A 15,035-nucleotide genomic window follows, 5' to 3' on the forward strand; every position below is an offset into this window, starting at 1 on the left:
TTTCATTTATGGTACTCACATGATCAGCCATATCTGTAGATACAGTTGACTCGTCTGTCTGCTGAACATCAGCCCTGACAGCGTGTCACACCCCGATTTCCACGTGTCTCACCGGTGGGCCCGGTGGGGGATTACCGTGACGATGTTGGCAACAATATAGTCAAACCACACAATTATATAATGCACAGCGGAAGCATAATTTAAATATATAATTTCAACCTCTGATTGTAATATCAAAATGTATTACAGAAGTTGAATATCCACAGTGGATCGTAAATACAGATAAAGTATTGTTCCATTAGATACTGCAATCAAGCTTGCGAGGCTTATCCCGACGCTAGGGAGCTAATACCAGCCAATTACGTTTAGGTACCTGCACTTAATCTTTTTGGGGAAAATACGTCAGTTTACACTGGTAAATACATTCAACTGACACATTTGAAAATGTTTATTAAAATTGATTTGAATGCACAAGGCACAAACTCTTTTATAACTTGGGAAAATTCATAATGATCTTGTGAACGTTTTACATGTTCTTTTATGCGTTCAGTAGCCCGGGTCGTGCCGGGTTAAAGATTTATAGACACACCACGTTTGCGTAAAACCGTAGTACAGAAACCAACGGCTACGTCTTTTAGTTTTAATGTCGACACTTTATACCGGGTGTACGCCTACACCGGGATGTCGATGGTCGTGGCCATTTCGTAAAATGATGCCGAGGATATCCGGGACAACGGTCATTAAACCCCCCAAAGGCTTATAAGCAACAAAACTGTTTAAATGAGCCAATCATATTATTTAGTTATCCACCTAAGCGGTGGACGAATATAGTGCTCAATCAAGCGGTATTAATATACCGTAACCCAAGCCCATATAGGGGAAATAAGTCAAAAGTATTTACCTTTGCAAGTATTAATCCTTAATTTAGATCAAGTCACCGATAGCTTTTACTGGGGCTCCTAATCTGGAACGAAGGTTTTAATTAACCTCTTAGAATCCTAACGGTCCTTGTATTAGCCGTAGCTTAAACCGGTTGATTCCGATATATAGATATGGTTAATTCGCACGAAAAGGCGAAAACCGAGAATGGAGTATGATTTGGACCCAACAAGCTCAGAGACTTGTTTTATATGGGTTTATAGTTCATACTCTGGATTTTGGGGTTCAAATAATATAATTTGACCCATATCGGCTATTGCACGAAAACTAGTTTCGTGGGCCGTACCGTGTGCGCAAATAGGCGAAACGGTTAACCATAAGAGTCGTACGCTTATTTCCTAAGTCAATATGCCTTAAAAGTATTTTGGTATCAGTAGGATACCTTCCGTAATGCCCGTAACGAGTTTAAGTTTATATTATGCCCCGTAGGGGCTTTTCGGTCATTTTAAAGACTTTAAAAAGGCTTTTCGAGTTCTACAGGAAATCTGAGTTTCCCGAACAGCTTATAAAGCTTAAAACACTTTATTTATTATTTAAAACCAGTAGCAACTGGAATCGGGTCAAAAGACCTTGTAGAACTCCCGTTTTGGCCAAAAAGGGCATATTCGGTATTTACCGAACCGTAGCCATAACCGCAGGTTATGAGCAAGGTAAAAATTATTAAAAATCTTTAAAATTCCTAAAATATTAATTTACCACAGTGGGTAAAAGTTTTGGTGCCGAAAACTTGGGTTAGATGAGCGTTATGCTAATTGCGCCGTTAATTACAAAACTTTCTTAAAAGTGCGCCTTTTAGCATAACTCTCATTCTAGGCCTCGGATTGACGTGAAACTTCAGGGACATGCTTATAATTTAATAAGCAAGGTTTTGGTCCGTTCACGTGTCCGAATTACTCGTTTTAATTTTAAAAGGCCGTTACGGTCAACTTTTAGGCGAATGACGGAATTGCGCTACAGACTCGGATAACTCATGAACCGACCACAGAGGCTTATACCAACATGTGACCTGGTCCTAAGAGAGTCCTAAGGTATATTTATACCTCACTAAAACGGGTCAGAACTGAAGTCAAAGCAAAAGTCAAACTTTTGCGACTTTCGGTTCCGAACCGGTTCTATATGGTAAATGATCGATTTAAACGAGCGCAAACATGTTTATATACTTATTATCATGTTTTATGATTGTCAAAACAGGTTCCATAACATATATATCACAGATTATGCTTAAATTGCTAAAATAGCTTTCTGTTGACTTTTTAACCGCACGTTTGACTCGATAATTGACATAGTTAGAGTGGTGATCAGGGGGAACCTTCTTAGAGGTTTAATACCCACATAAATACCAACTGAAAACTACTTTTGGTTCGTCATAAGACTGAACCATCACTGAGTTATTTTAAGGTCAAACCGTACTTACGACGGTTTGGTTTTTAGCTAAATACTAAGCATGAACTGAAGTATGAATGATCAAGGCAACTTACAGAAGTTTAAGACTTGAATATAGAGCAGAGAAGAACTCTTGAGAGTCTTGGAAATGATCAGATGAGTGAGTTTTGAGTGTTGTGAATGTTATGCACACAAAGGTGCTATTTATAGCCAAGAACAAGCTCCAAGATCATTACAACTCATGCTAGGGATGAATGTGGATCAGTGGCATGTGTCCTAGAGATGTATGGGTCGTGTAGGGGCACCCATGCTGCCATAATTGATCAAATGATCGTTCAAAGGTGCCAAAAGCCAAGTAGTTACAAGGTTTCTGCATCTGGGCACTTTACGCGACCCGCATGGACATTCCATGCTTCTTTTACGCGGGTCGCCTAAAGTTCATAGATCAGACGCGTTATTTAAGAGGCTCGCGGCCCGCCTCAACTAATGTTGAAACTTCATGCGGGTCGCCTAAGGTTATATTTTCAGGATTTTTCAAATCTTTTATAATCATTACAGAATCGGGCCATTAATAACGAAATCTTTCGTAATGATTCACCTGGCCTTTCGGTTCTGAAGGGGTAACTTTGCGGTTTGGCCCTCGGTTATTTACCGATAGGGGCCTCGTGTTAATTACCCGCATTATTTAGTCCCCGGTTTATTTATTAATTATTTTGGAAAGCCTTAACTTTCACTGTTGACGCTATTAACCCTTCTTCTACGAATTCGATCGTAACTTTCTCGTTTCATATCGAAACTTCGCGGAATATATATATATTATTTTAGTGAGGGTATAATACCGTTACAAAGTCTTTGGGACGTTAAAGGGTCACTCAGAGGTATTATTAAACATGTTGACACAGTTAACCCCTGTAGTTTGTAATCTCTCACTTTCTTCCGCGTTTTATATTTGTACGATCTATAATTTTATTCGTTTGAAGGTTTAAGCATTATTTAGGGATACTATACAGTATATTTACCCTTGTTGACATTTTATAACCCTCGAATTTATATACTTTCAAGGTTTGTCATAATTAGTCCTTTATTTATTATAGATGCCACGTGTAAACAAATGACACGTGTTAACACATTATTGGACATAAAAATTCGAGGTGTTACATCCTCACCCCCTTAACATAAATCTCGACCCGAGATTTACTCAAATAAATAGGGGTATTTTTCTTTCATTGTAGCTTCGACTTCCCACGTATATTCAGGACCTCTACGAGCATCCCATTTGACTTTAACAATCGGTACGTGCTTTCTGCGAAGCTTCTTCACCTGTCGATCCTCAATCGACAAAGGTTTTTCTATGAACTTTAAGCTCTCATCTATATGCACATCTGTGTGTGGAATCACCAACGATTCGTCGGCGAAGCACTTTTTGAGATTGCAGATATGGAACACATTGTGAATTCCATTGAGCTCTTCAGGCAAGTTCAGTTTATAGGCAACTGATCCGACTCGTTCAATGACCTCAAAAGGTCCTATGTATCTCGGACTCAGCTTGCCCTTCTTGCCGAAACGCATCACCCCCTTCCAGGGTGATACCTTAAGTAATACCTTTTCACCCACTTCGAAGTGAAAATCCTTACGCTTTGGATCAGCGTAGCTTTTCTGCCTATCGCGGGCACCCTTGAGACGTTCCCGGATCTGGACAATCTTGTCCGTTGTCTGGAAAACTATCTCTGGTCCCGACAATTGGACCTCTCCTACTTCCGCCCAACAAACAGGCGATCTGCATTTCCTACCATATAATGCCTCAAAAGGCGCAGCCTTTATGCTGGTGTGGTAGCTATTATTGTAGGAGAATTCGATCAGGGGTAGGTTTTTATCCCAGTTACCACCTAGATCGATCGCACATGCACGAAGCATGTCTTCTAGCGTTTGGATAGTACGCTCACTTTGACCGTCCGTCTGTGGATGGTAAGCCGTACTAAAATTCAAACGCGTGCCCAAAGATTGCTGGAAACTCTTCCAGAAGTGAGATGTGTATCTAGTATCCCTGTCGGAGATAATAGACACAGGTATGCCGTGTAAGGCTACAATCTTATCAACATAAAGTTGGGCTAACATATCGGAGCTATACGTCTCCTTGATGGGTAGAAAATGAGCTGATTTAGTCAGCCTATCAACTATGACCCATATTGTATCATTTCCTTTCCTGGTCTTGGGTAACTTGGTTATGAAGTCCATAGTTACGCATTCCCACTTCCACTCGGGAAGTTCAGGCTGTTGTAGCAAACCAGACGGCTTTTGGTGCTCGGCTTTGACTTGAGCACAAGTCAAGCACTTTGCTACATGGGCGGCTACAGACTTTTTCAAGCCTATCCACCAATAATTTGCCTTCAAGTCTTGGTACATTTTATCAGCACCAGGATGGACTGAGTATTTGGAACTATGGGCTTCCTGGAGAACAACATCTCGTAGTCCTCCGTATATCGGAACCCATATACGTCCATTCAGCCTAAGAATTCCATCCTTGCTAAGAGTCAACTGCTCCGCAGTTACTCCCAGCTTTTCATTAGGATAATTAGCTTCCAACACAGCCTCTCGCTGTGCAGCCAAAATCCTTTCCATCAAATTATTTTTAACTTCAATGCTCTTGGCATTGATTCGAATGGGTTTTACCCTTTCTTTCCTGCTCAATGCATCAGCGACTACATTCGCCTTACCGGGATGGTACCTGATTTCACAGTCATAATCATTCAGGGTTTCCATCCAACGGCGTTGTCTCATGTTCAACTCCTTCTGGTTGAACAGGTGCTGAAGGCTTTTGTGATCTGAATAAATCACAAATTTAATACCATAAAGGTAGTGCCTCCATAACTTTAGTGCAAATACAACGGCACCCAACTCCAAATCATGGGTGGTGTAATTCTTTTCATGCACCTTTAATTGCCTTGAAGCATAGGCAATCACCTTGCCCTTCTGCATAAGCACACACCCCATGCCTGTGTGTGATGCATCGCAGTAGACTACGAATTCATCTGTACCTTCCGGTAATGTCAACACAGGTGCGTTGCTTAGCTTCTGCTTCAGTATTTCAAAAGACTCTTGCTGCTTCGGGCCCCAAATGTACTTTTCTTTCTTCTTGGTCAAGGAAGTCAAGGGCGCAGCAATCCTTGAAAAATTTTCAATAAATCTCCGGTAGTATCCTGCTAAACCCAGGAAGCTACGGATCTCGGTAGGCGTCTTTGGCTCTTGCCAGTTCATGACTGCCTCCACCTTAGCGGGATCCACTTGGATACCACGCTCACTCACAACGTGTCCTAAAAACTGAACTTCTCGTAGCCAGAATTCACACTTCGAGAATTTGGCGTAGAGTTTCTCACGCTGTAGTAATTCGAGAATGCAACGGAGGTGCTTCTCGTGGTCAGCTTGATTCTTGGAATATATAAGGATATCGTCGATGAAGACTATGACGAATTTGTCCAAGTATGGCTTGCAAACGCGATTCATGAGATCCATGAACGCAGCCGGTGCATTTGTGAGCCCAAAAGGCATCACTAGGAACTCGTAATGACCATAGCGAGTCCTAAATGCAGTCTTGTGTACATCTTCATCTCTGACCCTTAGTTGATGATAACCCGACCTTAAGTCGATCTTGGAGAAGTAGCTCGCTCCTTGCAGCTGGTCGAACAGATCATCGATCCTTGGTAAAGGATATCTATTCTTTATGGTAACTTTATTCAGTTCTCTGTAGTCGATGCACAACCGCATAGATCCGTCCTTCTTCTTTACAAATAGGACAGGAGCTCCCCAGGGAGATGAACTAGGTCTGATAAAGCCCTTCGCCAGCAGTTCATCCAACTGGGTCCTCAGTTCTTTCATTTCCGTTGGCGCTAATCTGTAAGGTGCTCTTGCTATCGGAGCTGCTCCAGGAATGATGTCAATTCTGAACTCCACTTGTCTATCTGGTGGCAAACCAGGTAGTTCTTCAGGAAAAACCTCTGGGTATTCAGAAATGACAGGAAGATCCTCGATCTTCGGCTTTGGTTCTTCAATTATCACCTGAGCCATGTAAATTACACAGCCTCTGTTCAAACACCTTGAAGCTTTCAGCATAGATACGTCTTCGGGCAATCCGTAATGCGTATCCCCTCGAATGGTAAGAGATTCACCACTCGGAGTCTTTAAAACTATTTGCCTCTTGCCGCAAATGATTTGGGCCTGGTTATGGGATAACCAGTCCATGCCTAGCACGATGTCAAAACCCGCAAGTTTGAAAGGAAGTAGAGATAAAGGAAAAGAATGGTTCCTAATGGATATTTCACATCCTTCTAGAACGGTAGAGACGGTTTCTATCGTGCCGTCTGCCAACTCTACTTCGTAATTTACGTCTAGGGTTTTGATTGGCATATTTAGTAGTTGGCAAAATTTCTGGTCTACAAAGGACTTGTCAGCGCCAGAATCGAACAGTACTCTTGCAAATATATTATTTACGAGAAAAGTACCTGTAAGCACATTGTCGTCCTTGACCGCTTCCTTTGCATCCAAGCGAAAAACTCTCGCATTTGTCTTCTTAGACTCTTCCGCCTTCTTGGCATACTTTGGGCAATTACTCTTTATGTGCCCCTTTTCATTGCAATTAAAGCAGGTTGCGTCCTTTATCTTTTTGCACTCCACTGTCTTATGCTCCTTGGACTTGCATAGCCCACAGGGTGGAGTCCTTTGTTGCGACTGTGAACCAGACGCAAACCTACACTTCCCGGAGTGAGGTTTCTTGCAGACCTTGCAGTAAGGTCTTCCATCAGCTTGCCCCTCCTTCCTTGCCTCCGACCCTTTCTTGCCCTCACCGTTTCCACGGTGCTTTTTACCGGACTTTCGTGAGGTATCATCCTCACGCTTTCGCTTTTCAGCCTCCTTGCTCCTTTGTGCCCTCAGACGGACAGCATCAAGTGTAAGAGACAAGGAGAGGTCAGTAACTGACCTGAAGGTCGTCGGCCTAGAGGCCTTTACGCTGGCCTTGATCGCCGGCTCTAAGCCCCCAATGAATCGGGCAATTCTTCGTGGTTCTGGTGTCACAAGATATGGCACCAGGCGTGACATAGTGTTAAAGCTTGTTAGATAAGCTTGACAATCCAGGTTTGTCATCACTAGTGAGACAAAATCAGCCTCAATCTTCTCAACCTCGTGCTGAGGGCAGTAGTTCTCTTTTATGAGGGTAATAAACTCCCCCCATGACATTTTGTACAAGGCAGACTTACCTGAAGCCTGCACCAGAGCTCTCCACCACGCCAGGGCCTCGCCCTTGAATGACTGGGACACAAACTTAACCACGTCCCTCTCAGCGCACCCGCTGATGTCCACAATCGTGTCCATCTCGTCCAGCCAGGTTATACAGTCAACCGCACCTTTCTCCCCTGTAAATTCGCGGGGCTTGCATGATACAAAGTATTTATAGGTGCAACCCTTAGCACTGGATGCATCAGTATATTCTCTATCGCGGTGAACGCTGTGCTCAGTAGACGAATGCTTGTCGTCATCTTTCTTGGGTTCAGAGGGTGGTTTGGAGTGTGTCTTTGGTTTAGAGGGTGGTTTTGACACAGATCTGCCTTGAGACCCAGTATTTTGACGATCAATAGCTGCCTGGACAGCATTGTTGATCAGAGCCTTTAGCTGTGCGCCTGTCAAATGTACTGACGCATTGTCGTAGTCATCCTCGTTTGTGTGGCTGTTCTCTCCATCGGGATCCGCCATTTGTAACTTAAATCTGTTACAGAAGATAACAAAATTTTAATTTAGGAGATTATTATATGATTGTCTTTTATGACAATTTGTCAACCATGGTACAGAGACCATATTTGGTTAACTCATTAATTCATTATATATTAGGATTTGAATATATCCTATTTTAACTATATAAATAGTATTGGTGGCATAAAGTCTAATCATGATGATGTTTTATAATATTAGCCGAGATTTCATAGAATCAAAGGCATAGAGATCTGAACCGTAGTTCTTTTTATCTCTTTCTGACAGAGAGTCATAGACTACCACTGCCTTTTGTCTTTATAAGACAATTATTATGGCCCATAGGCACTACATCTCTAATGGATGTCTTAATATGGCTGGCCCGTAGGCACTACATCACTAATGGATGTTTTGATAATATTGGCCCGTAGGCACTACATCACTAATGGATGTCTTAATATGGTTGGCCCGTAGGCACTACATCACTAATGGATGTTTTGATAATATTGGCCCGTAGGCACTACATCACTAATGGATGTTTTTATAATATTGGCCCGTAGGCACTGCATCGCTAAATGGATGCCTTTATAATACTGGCCCGTAGGCGTTGCATCGCTAAATGGATGTCTTTATAATACTGGCCCGTAGGCATTGCATCGCTAAATGGATGTCTTTATAATACTGATCACCTTTATTGGTGATTTAACCCACGATTTATAAATCATTTAGTTGGGTTTTGAAATCCTTAAAGGATTATTGTATAGGAATGACGTGCGTGATTATAACGAATCACATCTGCCATGAATGTTAACATGCGTACAGAGGTTAACAGGGAATCAAAATCTTTTCAGCTAGGTCGTACCATCTTGACTGATCTTAAAAGACCCCAAGCTAGGTTTCACCCCCTTAAGATTCTTTATTTAGGCAGATCAATATAAAAGGAATGGTTTTGATTTATTTTTATATATATTAAAACAAAACTCATAACATACATTCCGAAATTTCAAATACAATTACATATTGCCCTAAACGGGTCTTTCAAATAATACATACCTCCATAGAGGTTTTAAAATAAGTGACAAGTCCACGCAGGGACTAATATAAGATAGGTGTCCATGCAAGGACTAAATATAAGTCCACGTAGGGACTGAAATACGATAAGTTGTCCACACAGGGACTTATTTCAAAATAGAAATTACATTTGTACTACTATTAAGGGCTAGTGGTCACGTTTCTTCTTTTTGCCCTTTAGTAGATTCGCCAAGCCCTTGAGAAATCCTCGATGGCTTTTCTTTTCTTCCTCGAACTCTCTCTCCACACGATCTAGTCGATGGAGTATTTCTTCCTGTTCAGGAGGAGAAAAACGTGGTTGCGGCGCTTGATGCGGAACTGGAGGTCTGGGAGGTATTGGATACCCATGAGCTGAGTAGTCCGGTGGTCCCATGTTTCCATGTGCTCCGTCAGGGTAGCGCGCATTGTATCTAGCCGACACCACATATGGGTCGCGCTCATAGCCGTAGTTGTATTGTGCTTGTGACGGTTCAAACGGGTTGTAAGCCGTTGGACCTGTGTAAGCTGGTATGGGTTGGTCATACCCGAATGGTGGCGAATTTCGCGCAGTAGGTGCGGAGTTCGCTTCTTGTATAGGACTTGAAGGTCCTTCTTCTTGTAGCGGCGGATAGTGGCTGCTACTAGAATGTCGAGGAGTGCTGAAATGGTTACCCCCTCCTCCTCGTGTAGACATACGAGCATTGGTCCTCCTACGCCTCGGCGGATCAGGTATTACTGGTTGTGCCGGCGGCGGAGGTGGTGGCGTAACTGCCTCATAGCGTGAATCCTCAGAGGGATCCTGTGGATGTCTCGGTTGTTGTGTCTGATGAGATGGTGTGTTGTACCACTCATGTCGGTCAAACAAGGCCATAAAGCTGTCTGGGCCTTGATACTGCGGACCATGATATGAAGATCCATCAGATACTTCTATCGGATGCGTGGGCGTACCACGAGCTGGTTCAGTTGGATCCTCATCTTCCTCCATGGGATCTTCAGAAAAATGGTCTTGTGGCCCTAGTGGAACAAAACCTGAAGGTTCCTGTATGTAGTCAGCCGGATTAAACTGAGCTACGTAGTATGGACTAGGGTCGTCGTAGTTTCGGTGCGATACCGAACGTTGTAGAGGTATGAAGGAAGGTTGTGGGTTGTTGGGATTATTTTCTGAATCTGGCCCAAAGGAGTGCCAGTAGGATGGCGTCGAGCTGTGCGAAGTGGAATGCCTCGCTGGTTCGTAAAGATCTCTTCGTCGTTGTGGCTCTTCGCTCCTTGTCATCGAAGGATGTCTTGTACCAGATGGTCCAGCTTCTTGATCGTGATGTGTCACGATTTCTCCTCGGCCTCTTCGTCCCCTTCCTCTTCCTCGGAATATAACAGGTGGCATTTTCCTGCTCCAAAACTTATTAAAAATCAAATCGAAAAATAAAGACAAAAAGGAGTATAAATCCGAATTTGTCCTAAGTTCTTGTCTAGACTCAAGTATGTGCAATTGTGTCACTGAGATTAAACACAATGCCTATTGTGTTTAATTCACTCAATGTTGGCTCTGATACCAACCTGTCACACCCCGATTTCCACGTGTCTCACCGGTGGGCCCGGTGGGGGATTACCGTGACGATGTTGGCAACAATATAGTCAAACCACACAATTATATAATGCACAGCGGAAGCATAATTTAAATATATAATTTCAACCTCTGATTGTAATATCAAAATGTATTACAGAAGTTGAATATCCACAGTGGATCGTAAATACAGATAAAGTATTGTTCCATTAGATACTGCAATCAAGCTTGCGAGGCTTATCCCGACGCTAGGGAGCTAATACCAGCCAATTACGTTTAGGTACCTGCACTTAATCTTTTTGGGGAAAATACGTCAGTTTACACTGGTAAATACATTCAACTGGCACATTTGAAAATGTTTATTAAAATTGATTTGAATGCACAAGGCACAAACTCTTTTATAACTTGGGAAAATTCATAATGATCTTGTGAACGTTTTACATGTTCTTTTATGCGTTCAGTAGCCCGGGTCGTGCCGGGTTAAAGATTTATAGACACACCACGTTTGCGTAAAACCGTAGTACAGAAACCAACGGCTACGTCTTTTAGTTTTAATGTCGACACTTTATACCGGGTGTACGCCTACACCGGGATGTCGATGGTCGTGGCCATTTCGTAAAATGATGCCGAGGATATCCGGGACAACGGTCATTAAACCCCCCAAAGGCTTATAAGCAACAAAACTGTTTAAATGAGCCAATCATATTATTTAGTTATCCACCTAAGCGGTGGACGAATATAGTGCTCAATCAAGCGGTATTAATATACCGTAACCCAAGCCCATATAGGGGAAATAAGTCAAAAGTATTTACCTTTGCAAGTATTAATCCTTAATTTAGATCAAGTCACCGATAGCTTTTACTGGGGCTCCTAATCTGGAACGAAGGTTTTAATTAACCTCTTAGAATCCTAACGGTCCTTGTATTAGCCGTAGCTTAAACCGGTTGATTCCGATATATAGATATGGTTAATTCGCACGAAAAGGCGAAAACCGAGAATGGAGTATGATTTGGACCCAACAAGCTCAGAGACTTGTTTTATATGGGTTTATAGTTCATACTCTGGATTTTGGGGTTCAAATAATATAATTTGACCCATATCGGCTATTGCACGAAAACTAGTTTCGTGGGCCGTACCGTGTGCGCAAATAGGCGAAACGGTTAACCATAAGAGTCGTACGCTTATTTCCTAAGTCAATATGCCTTAAAAGTATTTTGGTATCAGTAGGATACCTTCCGTAATGCCCGTAACGAGTTTAAGTTTATATTATGCCCCGTAGGGGCTTTTCGGTCATTTTAAAGACTTTAAAAAGGCTTTTCGAGTTCTACAGGAAATCTGAGTTTCCCGAACAGCTTATAAAGCTTAAAACACTTTATTTATTATTTAAAACCAGTAGCAACTGGAATCGGGTCAAAAGACCTTGTAGAACTCCCGTTTTGGCCAAAAAGGGCATATTCGGTATTTACCGAACCGTAGCCATAACCGCAGGTTATGAGCAAGGTAAAAATTATTAAAAATCTTTAAAATTCCTAAAATACTAATTTACCACAGTGGGTAAAAGTTTTGGTGCCGAAAACTTGGGTTAGATGAGCGTTATGCTAATTGCGCCGTTAATTACAAAACTTTCTTAAAAGTGCGCCTTTTAGCATAACTCTCATTCTAGGCCTCGGATTGACGTGAAACTTCAGGGACATGCTTATAATTTAATAAGCAAGGTTTTGGTCCGTTCACGTGTACGAATTACTCGTTTTAATTTTAAAAGGCCGTTACGGTCAACTTTTAGGCGAATGACGGAATTGCGCTACAGACTCGGATAACTCATGAACCGACCACAGAGGCTTATACCAACATGTGACCTGGTCCTAAGAGAGTCCTAAGGTATATTTATACCTCACTAAAACGGGTCAGAACTGAAGTCAAAGCAAAAGTCAAACTTTTGCGACTTTCGGTTCCGAACCGGTTCTATATGGTAAATGATCGATTTAAACGAGCGCAAACATGTTTATATACTTATTATCATGTTTTATGATTGTCAAAACAGGTTCCATAACATATATATCACAGATTATGCTTAAATTGCTAAAATAGCTTTCTGTTGACTTTTTAACCGCACGTTTGACTCGATAATTGACATAGTTAGAGTGGTGATCAGGGGGAACCTTCTTAGAGGTTTAATACCCACATAAATACCAACTGAAAACTACTTTTGGTTCGTCATAAGACTGAACCATCACTGAGTTATTTTAAGGTCAAACCGTACTTACGACGGTTTGGTTTTTAGCTAAATACTAAGCATGAACTGAAGTATGAATGATCAAGGCAACTTACAGAAGTTTAAGACTTGAATATAGAGCAGAGAAGAACTCTTGAGAGTCTTGGAAATGATCAGATGAGTGAGTTTTGAGTGTTGTGAATGTTATGCACACAAAGGTGCTATTTATAGCCAAGAACAAGCTCCAAGATCATTACAACTCATGCTAGGGATGAATGTGGATCAGTGGCATGTGTCCTAGAGATGTATGGGTCGTGTAGGGGCACCCATGCTGCCATAATTGATCAAATGATCGTTCAAAGGTGCCAAAAGCCAAGTAGTTACAAGGTTTCTGCATCTGGGCACTTTACGCGACCCGCATGGACATTCCATGCTTCTTTTACGCGGGTCGCCTAAAGTTCATAGATCAGACGCGTTATTTAAGAGGCTCGCGGCCCGCCTCAACTAATGTTGAAACTTCATGCGGGTCGCCTAAGGTTATATTTTCAGGATTTTTCAAATCTTTTATAATCATTACAGAATCGGGCCATTAATAACGAAATCTTTCGTAATGATTCACCTGGCCTTTCGGTTCTGAAGGGGTAACTTTGCGGTTTGGCCCTCGGTTATTTACCGATAGGGGCCTCGTGTTAATTACCCGCATTATTTAGTCCCCGGTTTATTTATTAATTATTTTGGAAAGCCTTAACTTTCACTGTTGACGCTATTAACCCTTCTTCTACGAATTCGATCGTAACTTTCTCGTTTCATATCGAAACTTCGCGGAATATATATATATTATTTTAGTGAGGGTATAATACCGTTACAAAGTCTTTGGGACGTTAAAGGGTCACTCAGAGGTATTATTAAACATGTTGACACAGTTAACCCCTGTAGTTTGTAATCTCTCACTTTCTTCCGCGTTTTATATTTGTACGATCTATAATTTTATTCGTTTGAAGGTTTAAGCATTATTTAGGGATACTATACAGTATATTTACCCTTGTTGACATTTTATAACCCTCGAATTTATATACTTTCAAGGTTTGTCATAATTAGTCCTTTATTTATTATAGATGCCACGTGTAAACAAATGACACGTGTTAACACATCATTGGACATAAAAATTCGAGGTGTTACACAGCGGGTGTATCATATATCTCAGATTGCTGAGATTCATGTGTTCCCACATCAACCTCACCTGAACCCCTTCTATCATCATCGGGTTCATCCACAGGTTTGTGTTTGGATACTGAATCTTCAGACAGGTCAAAAAATTAAGAGTAGTAACAGTTTTATTTTGATTTGCATCATACATTTCAAAAACAATTTGTTGTTTAAATGGAAATATATCTTCATAAAATTTGACATCTCTTGAAAATAATATTGTTTTAGAATCAAGACTAAACAGTTTATACCCCTTTTTTCATGAGAATAACCTATAAAAACACATTTTTCAGCCCTACTACTAAGCTTATCACTTTCATGCAGAACTGTACAAAAACACAGACATCTAAACACCCTTAAATGATCCAAGAAGGGTTTAAAACCAAAAATACGCTCATAAGGAGTTTTACCACCAAGTACAGAAGAAGGAGTCCTATTTATAAGATAAGCAGCAGTAAGAACACATTCATGCCAAAATCTCACATGTATATTACTTTGAAACAGCAAAGCTCTGTGACATTCAACAAGTGTCTATGTTTTCTCTCAGCAATTCCATTTTGTTGAGGGGTATAGACACATGTGGTTTGATGAACTAGTCCCTTAGTTTTGCATAACATGTTCATTTGACTATTTAACTATTAACAAACTCTGAACCGTTATCACTTCTAAAACATTTGACAGTTTGCTTAAACTGGGTCTCAACTATATTAATAAAGTCTTGAATATTTTCAAAAGCTTCTATTTTGGTTTTCATTAAACAAACCCACACAGCCCTGGAATAGTCATCAACTATAGTAAGAAAAAACTTGTGTCCTTCTCTACTAGCAACCCTATAAGGACCCCAAACATCCAGGTGAACCAGTTCCCAATATGTGAACTTTTGTGTTCACTTAGAGGAAAAGGCTCCCTGTGTTGCTTAGCCCTGTGACACACATCACAAGGCTCATG

This window comes from Helianthus annuus, chromosome 14 (assembly GCF_002127325.2).
Source record: "Helianthus annuus cultivar XRQ/B chromosome 14, HanXRQr2.0-SUNRISE, whole genome shotgun sequence".
NCBI lineage: Eukaryota > Viridiplantae > Streptophyta > Magnoliopsida > Asterales > Asteraceae > Helianthus > Helianthus annuus.